Genomic DNA, 16,967 nt, shown 5'->3' with positions numbered 1-16,967 from the left:
CAGCCTCAACGGCTTTGTAGATTGCACTCATGTCAGCAACTCCATATACATTTTTTTTTCTTCATGCTTCTTTCTTCATCCTTTTTTCTTTCTGTCATTCAGACTTTCATTCATTCGATCTCTCTCACTCACTTGCTTTAACTCATTTGTTCTCACTCACTCACTCACTCACTCACTCAATCACTCACTCACTCATTCACTCTCACTCACTCTCACTCTCTCACTCACTCGCTCACTAAGTCAGTCTCTCTCTCTCTCTCTCTCTCTCTTTTTCTTTTTATATATATTTTTTTCCGTCTTCTTCTTCTTCTTCTTCTTCTTCTTCTTCAGACCCTGTCATAGCACTAATGCCTTTCCAATACCACCAGCAGATGGAGACACTCCATTGCAACATTGGTTGTGAGCAGCAGTTTCTAAAAACAAATGCCTCATGGCGGATTTCCCATCCATCAATGGATGGTAAATTTTGTTTTTATCATTCACTGACCACAGAAACCAATGCATGGTCAAGCAACAGCAATGACACACCCTTGTGTATAGGCATGAGACCCTCATGTCATTTAACAGGATTCAGCACCACCCACAAGACAGCTACCTGTCATGTCATGTCAAACCTGCACAGGTGTGCTAGATTATTATTATTTAGTTTTATTTTATTTTTTTACACCAATCAGTGTGCAAACATGGTCATTAAAACGCTAAATGAATAGACGTTCATAAACCAGTCAGTGCAACTCATCATTTTGGTCTCCAATTCTCAAACTCAAATTCTCACCCACGGAGGATTAAATGAGAATCTTTCTTGTTTAACACTGGAATGGGGTGGTGCACTGTTCACTACCCGAAGATACTGCCACATCGGGTCAATGCATAGGGCGACAGAAGCAAGCTTCCAAATCAGCTCCCTTTCTCAAAAATCCATTTAATTTATGGTCCCCAGATAGGGAACGTATGTATCAGTATGTGCTCACAAGTCACCCAAGTGCAAGTATTCACACAAAAAAAAACGTGCCTCAGGATGCGATCTGTCGCAAGATCCTTTCTTTTTTTACACTTGATCTAAGCCAAAAGGCCTAGAGGGGATAACCGGGAAAGGGGTGGACCCAACCATGTCCCCTTCATGAGCACTCACATTACTCATAGGAATGGAAGGAAGGCTGGCAGCCAACCAGCCTCCCATACACTTTCTGGGTGGGTGGCAGTCAGCCACCCATACATACATACAGCACAGGCTAAACCCACATCATCACTTAAAAAAAGGACAGGCGACCATTGCACTCTGATGGAGCATTTAGCAATGCAATCCATAGCCTGGCTTTTGCCTGAACCCCCATCACTCCTCCTCTTGCATATAAGACAATATTTCAGATCTGCATATGAAAACAACACGCCTACCTTTGTTGCACATAGCTGCCTGCCTGTCTCTAGTTACCCCACTGGCTGTAGCTGCGTCCCTTCCGACATGGAATAACACCAACTGTAACGATAAACTGAAAATTAACAGTATAAACCTGCATCATTTTGGACTCTGGTATTTGCTGAATCCGGGTGACCTGACAATCGATGGTGGTGCCGCTGGTGATTCTGGCCTTCTTGGAATCTGTTGGGCCTATGTGTTAGCTCACACATCACTTGGGTATCCATGGTAACTACCACAACATGGTCATCTGCAGTTTACATCTAGCCCGTGGCATTGAATGGCATTTTAAAAGTGCTAAGGGTCCTGGTGCAATAATCCTCCCATGAGGATCAGCCTCAACGGCTTTGTAGATTGCACTCATGTCAGCAACTCCATATACATTTTTTTTTCTTCATGCTTCTTTCTTCATCCTTTTTTCTTTCTGTCATTCAGACTTTCATTCATTCGATCTCTCTCACTCACTTGCTTTAACTCATTTGTTCTCACTCACTCACTCACTCACTCACTCAATCACTCACTCATTCACTCTCACTCACTCTCACTCTCTCACTCACTCGCTCACTAAGTCAGTCTCTCTCTCTCTCTCTCTTTTTCTTTTTATATATATTTTTTTCCGTCTTCTTCTTCTTCTTCTTCTTCTTCTTCTTCTTCAGACCCTGTCATAGCACTAATGCCTTTCCAATACCACCAGCAGATGGAGACACTCCATTGCAACATTGGTTGTGAGCAGCAGTTTCTAAAAACAAATGCCTCATGGCGGATTTCCCATCCATCAATGGATGGTAAATTTTGTTTTTATCATTCACTGACCACAGAAACCAATGCATGGTCAAGCAACAGCAACGACACACCCTTGTGTATAGGCATGAGACCCTCATGTCATTTAACAGGATTCAGCACCACCCACAAGACAGCTACCTGTCATGTCATGTCAAACCTGCACAGGTGTGCTAGATTATTATTATTTAGTTTTATTTTATTTTTTTACACCAAGCAGTGTGCAAACATGGTCATTAAAACGCTAAATGAATAGACGTTCATAAACCAGTCAGTGCAACTCATCATTTTGGTCTCCAATTCTCAAACTCAAATTCTCACCCACGGAGGATTAAATGAGAATCTTTCTTGTTTAACACTGGAATGGGGTGGTGCACTGTTCACTACCCGAAGATACTGCCACATCGGGTCAATGCATAGGGCGACAGAAGCAAGCTTCCAAATCAGCTCCCTTTCTCAAAAATCCATTTAATTTATGGTCCCCAGATAGGGAACGTATGTATCAGTATGTGCTCACAAGTCACCCAAGTGCAAGTATTCACACAAAAAAAAACGTGCCTCAGGATGCGATCTGTCGCAAGATCCTTTCTTTTTTTACACTTGATCTAAGCCAAAAGGCCTAGAGGGGATAACCGGGAAAGGGGTGGACCCAACCATGTCCCCTTCATGAGCACTCACATTACTCATAGGAATGGAAGGAAGGCTGGCAGCCAACCAGCCTCCCATACACTTTCTGGGTGGGTGGCAGTCAGCCACCCATACATACATACAGCACAGGCTAAACCCACATCATCACTTAAAAAAAGGACAGGCGACCATTGCACTCTGATGGAGCATTTAGCACTGCAATCCATAGCCTGGCTTTTGCCTGAACCCCCATCACTCCTCCTCTTGCATATAAGACAATATTTCAGATCTGCATATGAAAACAACACGCCTACCTTTGTTGCACATAGCTGCCTGCCTGTCTCTAGTTACCCCACTGGCTGTAGCTGCGTCCCTTCCGACATGGAATAACACCAACTGTAACGATAAACTGAAAATTAACAGTATAAACCTGCATCATTTTGGACTCTGGTATTTGCTGAATCCGGGTGACCTGACAATCGATGGTGGTGCCGCTGGTGATTCTGGCCTTCTTGGAATCTGTTGGGCCTATGTGTTAGCTCACACATCACTTGGGTATCCATGGTAACTACCACAACATGGTCATCTGCAGTTTACATCTAGCCCGTGGCATTGAATGGCATTTTAAAAGTGCTAAGGGTCCTGGTGCAATAATCCTCCCATGAGGATCAGCCTCAACGGCTTTGTAGATTGCACTCATGTCAGCAACTCCATATACATTTTTTTTTCTTCATGCTTCTTTCTTCATCCTTTTTTCTTTCTGTCATTCAGACTTTCATTCATTCGATCTCTCTCACTCACTTGCTTTAACTCATTTGTTCTCACTCACTCACTCACTCACTCAATCACTCACTCACTCATTCACTCTCACTCACTCTCACTCTCTCACTCACTCGCTCACTAAGTCAGTCTCTCTCTCTCTCTCTTTTTCTTTTTATATATATTTTTTTCCGTCTTCTTCTTCTTCTTCTTCTTCTTCTTCTTCTTCTTCTTCTTCTTCTTCTTCTTCTTCTTCTTCTTCTTCAGACCCTGTCATAGCACTAATGCCTTTCCAATACCACCAGCAGATGGAGACACTCCATTGCAACATTGGTTGTGAGCAGCAGTTTCTAAAAACAAATGCCTCATGGCGGATTTCCCATCCATCAATGGATGGTAAATTTTGTTTTTATCATTCACTGACCACAGAAACCAATGCATGGTCAAGCAACAGCAATGACACACCCTTGTGTATAGGCATGAGACCCTCATGTCATTTAACAGGATTCAGCACCACCCACAAGACAGCTACCTGTCATGTCATGTCAAACCTGCACAGGTGTGCTAGATTATTATTATTATTTAGTTTTATTTTATTTTTTTACACCAATCAGTGTGCAAACATGGTCATTAAAACGCTAAATGAATAGACGTTCATAAACCAGTCAGTGCAACTCATCATTTTGGTCTCCAATTCTCAAACTCAAATTCTCACCCACGGAGGATTAAATGAGAATCTTTCTTGTTTAACACTGGAATGGGGTGGTGCACTGTTCACTACCCGAAGATACTGCCACATCGGGTCAATGCATAGGGCGACAGAAGCAAGCTTCCAAATCAGCTCCCTTTCTCAAAAATCCATTTAATTTATGGTCCCCAGATAGGGAACGTATGTATCAGTATGTGCTCACAAGTCACCCAAGTGCAAGTATTCACACAAAAAAAAACGTGCCTCAGGATGCGATCTGTCGCAAGATCCTTTCTTTTTTTACACTTGATCTAAGCCAAAAGGCCTAGAGGGGATAACCGGGAAAGGGGTGGACCCAACCATGTCCCCTTCATGAGCACTCACATTACTCATAGGAATGGAAGGAAGGCTGGCAGCCAACCAGCCTCCCATACACTTTCTGGGTGGGTGGCAGTCAGCCACCCATACATACATACAGCACAGGCTAAACCCACATCATCACTTAAAAAAAGGACAGGCGACCATTGCACTCTGATGGAGCATTTAGCAATGCAATCCATAGCCTGGCTTTTGCCTGAACCCCCATCACTCCTCCTCTTGCATATAAGACAATATTTCAGATCTGCATATGAAAACAACACGCCTACCTTTGTTGCACATAGCTGCCTGCCTGTCTCTAGTTACCCCACTGGCTGTAGCTGCGTCCCTTCCGACATGGAATAACACCAACTGTAACGATAAACTGAAAATTAACAGTATAAACCTGCATCATTTTGGACTCTGGTATTTGCTGAATCCGGGTGACCTGACAATCGATGGTGGTGCCGCTGGTGATTCTGGCCTTCTTGGAATCTGTTGGGCCTATGTGTTAGCTCACACATCACTTGGGTATCCATGGTAACTACCACAACATGGTCATCTGCAGTTTACATCTAGCCCGTGGCATTGAATGGCATTTTAAAAGTGCTAAGGGTCCTGGTGCAATAATCCTCCCATGAGGATCAGCCTCAACGGCTTTGTAGATTGCACTCATGTCAGCAACTCCATATACATTTTTTTTTCTTCATGCTTCTTTCTTCATCCTTTTTTCTTTCTGTCATTCAGACTTTCATTCATTCGATCTCTCTCACTCACTTGCTTTAACTCATTTGTTCTCACTCACTCACTCACTCACTCAATCACTCACTCACTCATTCACTCTCACTCACTCTCACTCTCTCACTCACTCGCTCACTAAGTCAGTCTCTCTCTCTCTCTCTCTTTTTCTTTTTATATATATTTTTTTCCGTCTTCTTCTTCTTCTTCTTCTTCTTCTTCTTCTTCAGACCCTGTCATAGCACTAATGCCTTTCCAATACCACCAGCAGATGGAGACACTCCATTGCAACATTGGTTGTGAGCAGCAGTTTCTAAAAACAAATGCCTCATGGCGGATTTCCCATCCATCAATGGATGGTAAATTTTGTTTTTATCATTCACTGACCACAGAAACCAATGCATGGTCAAGCAACAGCAACGACACACCCTTGTGTATAGGCATGAGACCCTCATGTCATTTAACAGGATTCAGCACCACCCACAAGACAGCTACCTGTCATGTCATGTCAAACCTGCACAGGTGTGCTAGATTATTATTATTTAGTTTTATTTTATTTTTTTACACCAAGCAGTGTGCAAACATGGTCATTAAAACGCTAAATGAATAGACGTTCATAAACCAGTCAGTGCAACTCATCATTTTGGTCTCCAATTCTCAAACTCAAATTCTCACCCACGGAGGATTAAATGAGAATCTTTCTTGTTTAACACTGGAATGGGGTGGTGCACTGTTCACTACCCGAAGATACTGCCACATCGGGTCAATGCATAGGGCGACAGAAGCAAGCTTCCAAATCAGCTCCCTTTCTCAAAAATCCATTTAATTTATGGTCCCCAGATAGGGAACGTATGTATCAGTATGTGCTCACAAGTCACCCAAGTGCAAGTATTCACACAAAAAAAAACGTGCCTCAGGATGCGATCTGTCGCAAGATCCTTTCTTTTTTTACACTTGATCTAAGCCAAAAGGCCTAGAGGGGATAACCGGGAAAGGGGTGGACCCAACCATGTCCCCTTCATGAGCACTCACATTACTCATAGGAATGGAAGGAAGGCTGGCAGCCAACCAGCCTCCCATACACTTTCTGGGTGGGTGGCAGTCAGCCACCCATACATACATACAGCACAGGCTAAACCCACATCATCACTTAAAAAAAGGACAGGCGACCATTGCACTCTGATGGAGCATTTAGCACTGCAATCCATAGCCTGGCTTTTGCCTGAACCCCCATCACTCCTCCTCTTGCATATAAGACAATATTTCAGATCTGCATATGAAAACAACACGCCTACCTTTGTTGCACATAGCTGCCTGCCTGTCTCTAGTTACCCCACTGGCTGTAGCTGCGTCCCTTCCGACATGGAATAACACCAACTGTAACGATAAACTGAAAATTAACAGTATAAACCTGCATCATTTTGGACTCTGGTATTTGCTGAATCCGGGTGACCTGACAATCGATGGTGGTGCCGCTGGTGATTCTGGCCTTCTTGGAATCTGTTGGGCCTATGTGTTAGCTCACACATCACTTGGGTATCCATGGTAACTACCACAACATGGTCATCTGCAGTTTACATCTAGCCCGTGGCATTGAATGGCATTTTAAAAGTGCTAAGGGTCCTGGTGCAATAATCCTCCCATGAGGATCAGCCTCAACGGCTTTGTAGATTGCACTCATGTCAGCAACTCCATATACATTTTTTTTTCTTCATGCTTCTTTCTTCATCCTTTTTTCTTTCTGTCATTCAGACTTTCATTCATTCGATCTCTCTCACTCACTTGCTTTAACTCATTTGTTCTCACTCACTCACTCACTCACTCAATCACTCACTCACTCATTCACTCTCACTCACTCTCACTCTCTCACTCACTCGCTCACTAAGTCAGTCTCTCTCTCTCTCTCTCTTTTTCTTTTTATATATATTTTTTTCCGTCTTCTTCTTCTTCTTCTTCTTCTTCTTCTTCTTCTTCTTCTTCTTCTTCTTCTTCTTCTTCTTCTTCTTCTTCTTCTTCAGACCCTGTCATAGCACTAATGCCTTTCCAATACCACCAGCAGATGGAGACACTCCATTGCAACATTGGTTGTGAGCAGCAGTTTCTAAAAACAAATGCCTCATGGCGGATTTCCCATCCATCAATGGATGGTAAATTTTGTTTTTATCATTCACTGACCACAGAAACCAATGCATGGTCAAGCAACAGCAATGACACACCCTTGTGTATAGGCATGAGACCCTCATGTCATTTAACAGGATTCAGCACCACCCACAAGACAGCTACCTGTCATGTCATGTCAAACCTGCACAGGTGTGCTAGATTATTATTATTATTTAGTTTTATTTTATTTTTTTACACCAATCAGTGTGCAAACATGGTCATTAAAACGCTAAATGAATAGACGTTCATAAACCAGTCAGTGCAACTCATCATTTTGGTCTCCAATTCTCAAACTCAAATTCTCACCCACGGAGGATTAAATGAGAATCTTTCTTGTTTAACACTGGAATGGGGTGGTGCACTGTTCACTACCCGAAGATACTGCCACATCGGGTCAATGCATAGGGCGACAGAAGCAAGCTTCCAAATCAGCTCCCTTTCTCAAAAATCCATTTAATTTATGGTCCCCAGATAGGGAACGTATGTATCAGTATGTGCTCACAAGTCACCCAAGTGCAAGTATTCACACAAAAAAAAACGTGCCTCAGGATGCGATCTGTCGCAAGATCCTTTCTTTTTTTACACTTGATCTAAGCCAAAAGGCCTAGAGGGGATAACCGGGAAAGGGGTGGACCCAACCATGTCCCCTTCATGAGCACTCACATTACTCATAGGAATGGAAGGAAGGCTGGCAGCCAACCAGCCTCCCATACACTTTCTGGGTGGGTGGCAGTCAGCCACCCATACATACATACAGCACAGGCTAAACCCACATCATCACTTAAAAAAAGGACAGGCGACCATTGCACTCTGATGGAGCATTTAGCAATGCAATCCATAGCCTGGCTTTTGCCTGAACCCCCATCACTCCTCCTCTTGCATATAAGACAATATTTCAGATCTGCATATGAAAACAACACGCCTACCTTTGTTGCACATAGCTGCCTGCCTGTCTCTAGTTACCCCACTGGCTGTAGCTGCGTCCCTTCCGACATGGAATAACACCAACTGTAACGATAAACTGAAAATTAACAGTATAAACCTGCATCATTTTGGACTCTGGTATTTGCTGAATCCGGGTGACCTGACAATCGATGGTGGTGCCGCTGGTGATTCTGGCCTTCTTGGAATCTGTTGGGCCTATGTGTTAGCTCACACATCACTTGGGTATCCATGGTAACTACCACAACATGGTCATCTGCAGTTTACATCTAGCCCGTGGCATTGAATGGCATTTTAAAAGTGCTAAGGGTCCTGGTGCAATAATCCTCCCATGAGGATCAGCCTCAACGGCTTTGTAGATTGCACTCATGTCAGCAACTCCATATACATTTTTTTTTCTTCATGCTTCTTTCTTCATCCTTTTTTCTTTCTGTCATTCAGACTTTCATTCATTCGATCTCTCTCACTCACTTGCTTTAACTCATTTGTTCTCACTCACTCACTCACTCACTCACTCAATCACTCACTCACTCATTCACTCTCACTCACTCTCACTCTCTCACTCACTCGCTCACTAAGTCAGTCTCTCTCTCTCTCTCTCTTTTTCTTTTTATATATATTTTTTTCCGTCTTCTTCTTCTTCTTCTTCTTCTTCTTCTTCTTCTTCTTCAGACCCTGTCATAGCACTAATGCCTTTCCAATACCACCAGCAGATGGAGACACTCCATTGCAACATTGGTTGTGAGCAGCAGTTTCTAAAAACAAATGCCTCATGGCGGATTTCCCATCCATCAATGGATGGTAAATTTTGTTTTTATCATTCACTGACCACAGAAACCAATGCATGGTCAAGCAACAGCAATGACACACCCTTGTGTATAGGCATGAGACCCTCATGTCATTTAACAGGATTCAGCACCACCCACAAGACAGCTACCTGTCATGTCATGTCAAACCTGCACAGGTGTGCTAGATTATTATTATTTAGTTTTATTTTATTTTTTACACCAATCAGTGTGCAAACATGGTCATTAAAACGCTAAATGAATAGACGTTCATAAACCAGTCAGTGCAACTCATCATTTTGGTCTCCAATTCTCAAACTCAAATTCTCACCCACGGAGGATTAAATGAGAATCTTTCTTGTTTAACACTGGAATGGGGTGGTGCACTGTTCACTACCCGAAGATACTGCCACATCGGGTCAATGCATAGGGCGACAGAAGCAAGCTTCCAAATCAGCTCCCTTTCTCAAAAATCCATTTAATTTATGGTCCCCAGATAGGGAACGTATGTATCAGTATGTGCTCACAAGTCACCCAAGTGCAAGTATTCACACAAAAAAAAACGTGCCTCAGGATGCGATCTGTCGCAAGATCCTTTCTTTTTTTACACTTGATCTAAGCCAAAAGGCCTAGAGGGGATAACCGGGAAAGGGGTGGACCCAACCATGTCCCCTTCATGAGCACTCACATTACTCATAGGAATGGAAGGAAGGCTGGCAGCCAACCAGCCTCCCATACACTTTCTGGGTGGGTGGCAGTCAGCCACCCATACATACATACAGCACAGGCTAAACCCACATCATCACTTAAAAAAAGGACAGGCGACCATTGCACTCTGATGGAGCATTTAGCAATGCAATCCATAGCCTGGCTTTTGCCTGAACCCCCATCACTCCTCCTCTTGCATATAAGACAATATTTCAGATCTGCATATGAAAACAACACGCCTACCTTTGTTGCACATAGCTGCCTGCCTGTCTCTAGTTACCCCACTGGCTGTAGCTGCGTCCCTTCCGACATGGAATAACACCAACTGTAACGATAAACTGAAAATTAACAGTATAAACCTGCATCATTTTGGACTCTGGTATTTGCTGAATCCGGGTGACCTGACAATCGATGGTGGTGCCGCTGGTGATTCTGGCCTTCTTGGAATCTGTTGGGCCTATGTGTTAGCTCACACATCACTTGGGTATCCATGGTAACTACCACAACATGGTCATCTGCAGTTTACATCTAGCCCGTGGCATTGAATGGCATTTTAAAAGTGCTAAGGGTCCTGGTGCAATAATCCTCCCATGAGGATCAGCCTCAACGGCTTTGTAGATTGCACTCATGTCAGCAACTCCATATACATTTTTTTTTCTTCATGCTTCTTTCTTCATCCTTTTTTCTTTCTGTCATTCAGACTTTCATTCATTCGATCTCTCTCACTCACTTGCTTTAACTCATTTGTTCTCACTCACTCACTCACTCAATCACTCACTCACTCATTCACTCTCACTCACTCTCACTCTCTCACTCACTCGCTCACTAAGTCAGTCTCTCTCTCTCTCTCTCTTTTTCTTTTTATATATATTTTTTTCCGTCTTCTTCTTCTTCTTCTTCTTCTTCTTCTTCTTCAGACCCTGTCATAGCACTAATGCCTTTCCAATACCACCAGCAGATGGAGACACTCCATTGCAACATTGGTTGTGAGCAGCAGTTTCTAAAAACAAATGCCTCATGGCGGATTTCCCATCCATCAATGGATGGTAAATTTTGTTTTTATCATTCACTGACCACAGAAACCAATGCATGGTCAAGCAACAGCAATGACACACCCTTGTGTATAGGCATGAGACCCTCATGTCATTTAACAGGATTCAGCACCACCCACAAGACAGCTACCTGTCATGTCATGTCAAACCTGCACAGGTGTGCTAGATTATTATTATTTAGTTTTATTTTATTTTTTTACACCAATCAGTGTGCAAACATGGTCATTAAAACGCTAAATGAATAGACGTTCATAAACCAGTCAGTGCAACTCATCATTTTGGTCTCCAATTCTCAAACTCAAATTCTCACCCACGGAGGATTAAATGAGAATCTTTCTTGTTTAACACTGGAATGGGGTGGTGCACTGTTCACTACCCGAAGATACTGCCACATCGGGTCAATGCATAGGGCGACAGAAGCAAGCTTCCAAATCAGCTCCCTTTCTCAAAAATCCATTTAATTTATGGTCCCCAGATAGGGAACGTATGTATCAGTATGTGCTCACAAGTCACCCAAGTGCAAGTATTCACACAAAAAAAAACGTGCCTCAGGATGCGATCTGTCGCAAGATCCTTTCTTTTTTTACACTTGATCTAAGCCAAAAGGCCTAGAGGGGATAACCGGGAAAGGGGTGGACCCAACCATGTCCCCTTCATGAGCACTCACATTACTCATAGGAATGGAAGGAAGGCTGGCAGCCAACCAGCCTCCCATACACTTTCTGGGTGGGTGGCAGTCAGCCACCCATACATACATACAGCACAGGCTAAACCCACATCATCACTTAAAAAAAGGACAGTCGACCATTGCACTCTGATGGAGCATTTAGCAATGCAATCCATAGCCTGGCTTTTGCCTGAACCCCCATCACTCCTCCTCTTGCATATAAGACAATATTTCAGATCTGCATATGAAAACAACACGCCTACCTTTGTTGCACATAGCTGCCTGCCTGTCTCTAGTTACCCCACTGGCTGTAGCTGCGTCCCTTCCGACATGGAATAACACCAACTGTAACGATAAACTGAAAATTAACAGTATAAACCTGCATCATTTTGGACTCTGGTATTTGCTGAATCCGGGTGACCTGACAATCGATGGTGGTGCCGCTGGTGATTCTGGCCTTCTTGGAATCTGTTGGGCCTATGTGTTAGCTCACACATCACTTGGGTATCCATGGTAACTACCACAACATGGTCATCTGCAGTTTACATCTAGCCCGTGGCATTGAATGGCATTTTAAAAGTGCTAAGGGTCCTGGTGCAATAATCCTCCCATGAGGATCAGCCTCAACGGCTTTGTAGATTGCACTCATGTCAGCAACTCCATATACATTTTTTTTTCTTCATGCTTCTTTCTTCATCCTTTTTTCTTTCTGTCATTCAGACTTTCATTCATTCGATCTCTCTCACTCACTTGCTTTAACTCATTTGTTCTCACTCACTCACTCACTCACTCACTCAATCACTCACTCACTCATTCACTCTCACTCACTCTCACTCTCTCACTCACTCGCTCACTAAGTCAGTCTCTCTCTCTCTCTCTCTTTTTCTTTTTATATATATTTTTTTCCGTCTTCTTCTTCTTCTTCTTCTTCTTCTTCTTCTTCTTCTTCTTCAGACCCTGTCATAGCACTAATGCCTTTCCAATACCACCAGCAGATGGAGACACTCCATTGCAACATTGGTTGTGAGCAGCAGTTTCTAAAAACAAATGCCTCATGGCGGATTTCCCATCCATCAATGGATGGTAAATTTTGTTTTTATCATTCACTGACCACAGAAACCAATGCATGGTCAAGCAACAGCAATGACACACCCTTGTGTATAGGCATGAGACCCTCATGTCATTTAACAGGATTCAGCACCACCCACAAGACAGCTACCTGTCATGTCATGTCAAACCTGCACAGGTGTGCTAGATTATTATTATTTAGTTTTATTTTATTTTTTTACACCAATCAGTGTGCAAACATGGTCATTAAAACGCTAAATGAATAGACGTTCATAAACCAGTCAGTGCAACTCATCATTTTGGTCTCCAATTCTCAAACTCAAATTCTCACCCACGGAGGATTAAATGAGAATCTTTCTTGTTTAACACTGGAATGGGGTGGTGCACTGTTCACTACCCGAAGATACTGCCACATCGGGTCAATGCATAGGGCGACAGAAGCAAGCTTCCAAATCAGCTCCCTTTCTCAAAAATCCATTTAATTTATGGTCCCCAGATAGGGAACGTATGTATCAGTATGTGCTCACAAGTCACCCAAGTGCAAGTATTCACACAAAAAAAAACGTGCCTCAGGATGCGATCTGTCGCAAGATCCTTTCTTTTTTTACACTTGATCTAAGCCAAAAGGCCTAGAGGGGATAACCGGGAAAGGGGTGGACCCAACCATGTCCCCTTCATGAGCACTCACATTACTCATAGGAATGGAAGGAAGGCTGGCAGCCAACCAGCCTCCCATACACTTTCTGGGTGGGTGGCAGTCAGCCACCCATACATACATACAGCACAGGCTAAACCCACATCATCACTTAAAAAAAGGACAGGCGACCATTGCACTCTGATGGAGCATTTAGCAATGCAATCCATAGCCTGGCTTTTGCCTGAACCCCCATCACTCCTCCTCTTGCATATAAGACAATATTTCAGATCTGCATATGAAAACAACACGCCTACCTTTGTTGCACATAGCTGCCTGCCTGTCTCTAGTTACCCCACTGGCTGTAGCTGCGTCCCTTCCGACATGGAATAACACCAACTGTAACGATAAACTGAAAATTAACAGTATAAACCTGCATCATTTTGGACTCTGGTATTTGCTGAATCCGGGTGACCTGACAATCGATGGTGGTGCCGCTGGTGATTCTGGCCTTCTTGGAATCTGTTGGGCCTATGTGTTAGCTCACACATCACTTGGGTATCCATGGTAACTACCACAACATGGTCATCTGCAGTTTACATCTAGCCCGTGGCATTGAATGGCATTTTAAAAGTGCTAAGGGTCCTGGTGCAATAATCCTCCCATGAGGATCAGCCTCAACGGCTTTGTAGATTGCACTCATGTCAGCAACTCCATATACATTTTTTTTTCTTCATGCTTCTTTCTTCATCCTTTTTTCTTTCTGTCATTCAGACTTTCATTCATTCGATTTCTCTCACTCACTTGCTTTAACTCATTTGTTCTCACTCACTCACTCACTCACTCAATCACTCACTCACTCATTCACTCTCACTCACTCTCACTCTCTCACTCACTCGCTCACTAAGTCAGTCTCTCTCTCTCTCTCTCTTTTTCTTTTTATATATATTTTTTTCCGTCTTCTTCTTCTTCTTCTTCTTCAGACCCTGTCATAGCACTAATGCCTTTCCAATACCACCAGCAGATGGAGACACTCCATTGCAACATTGGTTGTGAGCAGCAGTTTCTAAAAACAAATGCCTCATGGCGGATTTCCCATCCATCAATGGATGGTAAATTTTGTTTTTATCATTCACTGACCACAGAAACCAATGCATGGTCAAGCAACAGCAATGACACACCCTTGTGTATAGGCATGAGACCCTCATGTCATTTAACAGGATTCAGCACCACCCACAAGACAGCTACCTGTCATGTCATGTCAAACCTGCACAGGTGTGCTAGATTATTATTATTTAGTTTTATTTTATTTTTTTACACCAATCAGTGTGCAAACATGGTCATTAAAACGCTAAATGAATAGACGTTCATAAACCAGTCAGTGCAACTCATCATTTTGGTCTCCAATTCTCAAACTCAAATTCTCACCCACGGAGGATTAAATGAGAATCTTTCTTGTTTAACACTGGAATGGGGTGGTGCACTGTTCACTACCCGAAGATACTGCCACATCGGGTCAATGCATAGGGCGACAGAAGCAAGCTTCCAAATCAGCTCCCTTTCTCAAAAATCCATTTAATTTATGGTCCCCAGATAGGGAACGTATGTATCAGTATGTGCTCACAAGTCACCCAAGTGCAAGTATTCACACAAAAAAAAAACGTGCCTCAGGATGCGATCTGTCGCAAGATCCTTTCTTTTTTTACACTTGATCTAAGCCAAAAGGCCTAGAGGGGATAACCGGGAAAGGGGTGGACCCAACCATGTCCCCTTCATGAGCACTCACATTACTCATAGGAATGGAAGGAAGGCTGGCAGCCAACCAGCCTCCCATACACTTTCTGGGTGGGTGGCAGTCAGCCACCCATACATACATACAGCACAGGCTAAACCCACATCATCACTTAAAAAAAGGACAGGCGACCATTGCACTCTGATGGAGCATTTAGCAATGCAATCCATAGCCTGGCTTTTGCCTGAACCCCCATCACTCCTCCTCTTGCATATAAGACAATATTTCAGATCTGCATATGAAAACAACACGCCTACCTTTGTTGCACATAGCTGCCTGCCTGTCTCTAGTTACCCCACTGGCTGTAGCTGCGTCCCTTCCGACATGGAATAACACCAACTGTAACGATAAACTGAAAATTAACAGTATAAACCTGCATCATTTTGGACTCTGGTATTTGCTGAATCCGGGTGACCTGACAATCGATGGTGGTGCCGCTGGTGATTCTGGCCTTCTTGGAATCTGTTGGGCCTATGTGGCTCACACATCACTTGGGTATCCATGGTAACTACCACAACATGGTCATCTGCAGTTTACATCTAGCCCGTGGCATTGAATGGCATTTTAAAAGTGCTAAGGGTCCTGGTGCAATAATCCTCCCATGAGGATCAGCCTCAACGGCTTTGTAGATTGCACTCATGTCAGCAACTCCATATACATTTTTTTTTCTTCATGCTTCTTTCTTCATCCTTTTTTCTTTCTGTCATTCAGACTTTCATTCATTCGATCTCTCTCACTCACTTGCTTTAACTCATTTGTTCTCACTCACTCACTCACTCACTCACTCAATCACTCACTCACTCATTCACTCTCACTCACTCTCACTCTCTCACTCACTAAGTCAGTCTCTCTCTCTCTCTCTCTTTTTCTTTTTATATATATTTTTTTCCGTCTTCTTCTTCTTCTTCTTCTTCTTCTTCTTCTTCTTCTTCTTCAGACCCTGTCATAGCACTAATGCCTTTCCAATACCACCAGCAGATGGAGACACTCCATTGCAACATTGGTTGTGAGCAGCAGTTTCTAAAAACAAATGCCTCATGGCGGATTTCCCATCCATCAATGGATGGTAAATTTTGTTTTTATCATTCACTGACCACAGAAACCAATGCATGGTCAAGCAACAGCAATGACACACCCTTGTGTATAGGCATGAGACCCTCATGTCATTTAACAGGATTCAGCACCACCCACAAGACAGCTACCTGTCATGTCATGTCAAACCTGCACAGGTGTGCTAGATTATTATTATTTAGTTTTATTTTATTTTTTTACACCAATCAGTGTGCAAACATGGTCATTAAAACGCTAAATGAATAGACGTTCATAAACCAGTCAGTGCAACTCATCATTTTGGTCTCCAATTCTCAAACTCAAATTCTCACCCACGGAGGATTAAATGAGAATCTTTCTTGTTTAACACTGGAATGGGGTGGTGCACTGTTCACTACCCGAAGATACTGCCACATCGGGTCAATGCATAGGGCGACAGAAGCAAGCTTCCAAATCAGCTCCCTTTCTCAAAAATCCATTTAATTTATGGTCCCCAGATAGGGAACGTATGTATCAGTATGTGCTCACAAGTCACCCAAGTGCAAGTATTCACACAAAAAAAAACGTGCCTCAGGATGCGATCTGTCGCAAGATCCTTTCTTTTTTTACACTTGATCTAAGCCAAAAGGCCTAGAGGGGATAACCGGGAAAGGGGTGGACCCAACCATGTCCCCTTCATGAGCACTCACATTACTCATAGGAATGGAAGGAAGGCTGGCAGCCAACCAGCCTCCCATACACTT

At 43.2% G+C, this 16,967-nt stretch overlaps 10 pseudogenes; all 10 read right to left on the bottom strand.

Moving 5' to 3' along the window:
• Positions 1–820: 820 nt before the first annotated feature.
• Positions 821–1,084, bottom strand: LOC130286870 (U2 spliceosomal RNA; annotated as a pseudogene).
• A 1,479-nt stretch (positions 1,085–2,563) lies between these two features.
• LOC130286869 (U2 spliceosomal RNA) lies at positions 2,564–2,827 on the bottom strand (annotated as a pseudogene).
• A 1,516-nt stretch (positions 2,828–4,343) lies between these two features.
• Positions 4,344–4,607, bottom strand: LOC130286868 (U2 spliceosomal RNA; annotated as a pseudogene).
• A 1,479-nt stretch (positions 4,608–6,086) lies between these two features.
• On the bottom strand, positions 6,087–6,350 carry LOC130286867 (U2 spliceosomal RNA; annotated as a pseudogene).
• A 1,527-nt stretch (positions 6,351–7,877) lies between these two features.
• LOC130286866 (U2 spliceosomal RNA) lies at positions 7,878–8,141 on the bottom strand (annotated as a pseudogene).
• A 1,488-nt stretch (positions 8,142–9,629) lies between these two features.
• On the bottom strand, positions 9,630–9,893 carry LOC130286864 (U2 spliceosomal RNA; annotated as a pseudogene).
• Positions 9,894–11,368: 1,475 nt separating this feature from the next.
• Positions 11,369–11,632, bottom strand: LOC130286863 (U2 spliceosomal RNA; annotated as a pseudogene).
• Positions 11,633–13,124: 1,492 nt separating this feature from the next.
• On the bottom strand, positions 13,125–13,388 carry LOC130286862 (U2 spliceosomal RNA; annotated as a pseudogene).
• Positions 13,389–14,855: 1,467 nt separating this feature from the next.
• Positions 14,856–15,120, bottom strand: LOC130288055 (U2 spliceosomal RNA; annotated as a pseudogene).
• A 1,481-nt stretch (positions 15,121–16,601) lies between these two features.
• Positions 16,602–16,865, bottom strand: LOC130286861 (U2 spliceosomal RNA; annotated as a pseudogene).
• Positions 16,866–16,967: the final 102 nt, after the last annotated feature.

Source organism: Hyla sarda, chromosome 8 (genome assembly GCF_029499605.1).
Source record: "Hyla sarda isolate aHylSar1 chromosome 8, aHylSar1.hap1, whole genome shotgun sequence".
Classification (NCBI taxonomy): Eukaryota; Metazoa; Chordata; class Amphibia; order Anura; family Hylidae; genus Hyla; species Hyla sarda.
The sequence above is the reverse complement of the archived record's forward strand: the minus strand, read 5'-3'. Positions and strand labels throughout refer to the sequence as shown.